The following is a 3,716-nucleotide window of genomic DNA, read 5'->3' on the forward strand; positions in this document are numbered from 1 at the left end:
GTCAAATGCTTCTGCTTAGAACTGGAATTTTGAAATGAGCCAAGTGATGCATTCAGTCCAAAGGTGGCACCTGGTAAGGCGGTCCATTAGTTCTTCTCCCCTGTCCCTGATCTGTCCTAGTTAGTGACATGACACCTAATTCTTCAGCTTCTCTGTCTATCCTGTGAGCTACTTGAACTCTGAGCAATCTATATATATTTATAGCTGGAGTTACATAGTTTTAAAATTATTCAGAGATTGCTTTGATTGCTGGCTAAGATCTTGATGCTGGGAAAGTTTAAAGGCAAACGGAGAAGGGGGCTGCAGAGATGAGATGTGTAGCATCACCAACTGAATGGGCATGAGTATGAGCAAACTCTGGGAGACAGTGAAGGACAGGGGAGCCTGGTGTGCTGCAGTCCATGGTGTTGCAAAGAGTTGGACATGACTTAGCGCCTGAACAGCAACAAGGTCCGTTGCTCACAGCACCTGTGCCCTGATAGGAACTGCATTTGCTGAGATTCCTGATTGCAGACTTTTTTTTTTTCTTTTTTTCTTTTTTAAATTTTATTTTATTTTTAAACTTTACATAATTGTATTAGTTTTGCCAAATATCAAAATGAATCCGCCACAGGTATACATGTGTTCCAGACTTTTTGAGCTGCCTTAAAAACACTGTTTTTTTACATCTCTTCAGGGCAGGATCAGTAAATATATTCACTCTCGGCTTTTAATCCCACACCCACTGCGCACACAGTGACTCAGCCTATGACTCAGGACCTCTCCCTCAAAATCCTGCCCCCTGGACCAGGAAGACTTCTCGAAATTCAGGGTGTAATTGGGACTCGCTTCAGAGGTGGGTCTCGCCCAAGCCGTTCTGCCCATCCTGCTGTTTTACAGTCTATGAATTTCAGTTAATGTTTTAGGTATGTGCTTACAGTGCTGAGGAAGGAAGTAACAAAAGACTGTACTTGGAAAAAGTCAACTTGATAATCTTGGTAAATACCAATAAAACCAAAATGTCACATTGTAACAAGCTGATCAGCACTTAGTCTGCAGAGAGTCTCCCTGAGAATTGAAATAAGAAAATCTCTCCATCTTAACTATCGGTAGAACATTCACTCAAGGCATCTGTTAGAATACAAACAGGAAGGGGGAGCGTTGGTTTGCCAGTAGCTGCTGCTGTGTTCCACTTCACATCTGTTAGGGGAAGCACGCCAACTGAAAACGCCCATCCTGGCCAGGCACCATAGTAACCATTTCATGAGTTGTTTTATGACAGGAGGTCCTGGTAAGGAACACGGAACTAATAAGCCACCATGAACCAGAAGAGTTCTGGAAAGGTCAAAAGGTGACACCACGTGTCCAACCATCTCCCAGATGACATCCATCTTGGCTGAGCAATGTGTGGACCACTAGGAAGGACCCTGAGTCAGAGTGATTGGTCAGAGACAACCCAGAAACTAATCCCATCACCATAAAACCCTAGACAGCAAGCCACGTGGCAGAGCAGTTCTCCTAGGTTCCCTTACCTGGCTGCTCTCAATTGAGTGCCCTTTCCCAATAAAATCTCTTGCTTTGTCAGCACATGTGTCTCCTCAGACAATTCATTTCCAAGTGCTAGACAAGAGCCTGCTTTCAGGACATGGAAGGGGCCCACTTCCTACAACAACAACTACCTGAGTTAGTCCCCAGCAAGCCCACAGCCCTGCCCATCAGAACAAGACCCATTACCCCCAGAGTCAGTCTTTCCCATCAGGAAGCTTACACAAGCCTCTTATTTTTATTCATCAGAGGGCAGACAGAGTGAAAAGCACAGTCACAGAAAACTAACCAAACTGATCACATGGATCACAGCCTTGTCTAACTCAATGAAACTACGAGCCATGCCATGTAGGGCCACCGAAGACTGATGGGTAACAGTGCAGAGTATGAAAAGGCAAAAAGATATGACACTGAAAGATGAACTCCCCAGGTTGGTAGATGCCCAATATGCTGCTGGAGAAGAGTGGGAAAATAACTCCAGAAAGAAAGAAGAGACGGAGCCAAAGCAAAAACAATGCCCAGTTGCGGATGTGACTGGTGATGGAAGTAAAGTCTGATGGCATAAAAAAGGATATTGCATAGGAACCTGGAATGTTAGGTCCATAAATCAAGGTAAATTGGAAGTGATCAAACAGGAGATGGCAAGAATGAACACTGACATTTTAGGAATCAGTGAACTAAAATGAAGTGAGATGGGCATATTTAACTCAGATGACTATTATATCTACTACTGTGGGCAAGAATCCCTTAGAAGAAATGGAGTAGCCCTCCTAGTCAACAAAAGAGTCCAAAATGCAGTACTTGGATGCAATGTAAAAAGTGACAGAATGATCACTGTTCATTGCCAAGGCAAACCATTCAATATCACAGTAATCCAAGTCTATGCCCCAATGACTAATGCTGAAGAAGCTGAAGTTGAATGGTTCTATGAAGACTTATAAGACCTTCTAGAACTAACACCCAAAAATGATGTCCTTTTCATCATAGGGTACTGGGATGCAAAAGTAGGAAGTCAAGAGACATCTGGAGTAAAGGCAAATTTGGCCTTGGAGTACAAAATGAATCAGGGCAAAGACAAACAGAGTTTTGCCAAGAGAACACACTAGTCATAGAAAACTCCTCTTCCAAAAATGTAAGAGATGATGCTACACATGGACATCATTGGATGGTCAATACCAAAATCAGATTGATTATATTCTTTGCAGCCAGAGATGGAGAAGCTCTATATAGTCAGCAAAAATAATACCAGGGGCTGCCTGTGGCTCAGATCATGAACTCCTTATTGCCAAATTCAGATTTAAATTGAAAAAGTAGGGAAAACCACTAGATCATTCAAGTATGACCTAAATCAAATCCCTTATGTTTATTCAGTGGAAGTGACAAATAGATTTGAGGGATTTGATCCGATAGACAGAGTGCCTGATGAACTATGGACAGAGGTTCATGACATTGTACAGGAGGCAAAGATCAAGACCATCCCCAAGAAAAAGAAATGCAAAAAGGCAAAATGGTTGTCTGAGGAGGCCTTACAAATAGCTGAGAAAAGAAGAAAAGCTAAAGACAAAGGAGAAAAGGAAAGATACAACCATCTGAATGTAGAGTTCCAAAGAATAGCAAGAAGAGATAAGAAAGCCTTCCTCACTGATCAGTGCAAAGAAATAGAGGAAAACAGTAGAATGGGAAAGACTAGAGCTCTCTTCAAGAAAATTAGAGATACCAAGGGAACATTTCATGCAAAGATGGGCTCAATAAAGGACATAAATTGTATGGACCTAACAGAGGCAGAAGATATTAAGAAGAGGTGGCATGAATACATAGAAGAACTATACAAAAAAAGATCTTCATGACCCAAATATCCACGATGGTGTGATCGCTCATCTAGAGTCAGACATCCAGGAGTGTGAAGTCAAGTGGGCCTTAGAAAGCATCACTACAAACAAAGCTAGTGGAGAAGATGAAATTCCAGCTGAGCTATTTCAAATCCTAAAAGATGATGCTGTGAAAGTGCTGCACTCAATATGCCAGCAAATTTGGAAAACTCAGCAGTGGTCACAGGACTGGAAAAGGTCAGTTTTCATTCCAATCCCAAAGAAAGGCAATGCCAAAGCATGTTCAAACTACCGCACAATGGCCCTCATCTCATACACTAGCAAAGCAATGCTCAAAATTCTAGACTTCAACAGTACGTAAAC

Source organism: Bubalus kerabau, chromosome 11 (genome assembly GCF_029407905.1).
Source record: "Bubalus kerabau isolate K-KA32 ecotype Philippines breed swamp buffalo chromosome 11, PCC_UOA_SB_1v2, whole genome shotgun sequence".
In the NCBI taxonomy this organism is placed as follows: Eukaryota; Metazoa; Chordata; class Mammalia; order Artiodactyla; family Bovidae; genus Bubalus; species Bubalus kerabau.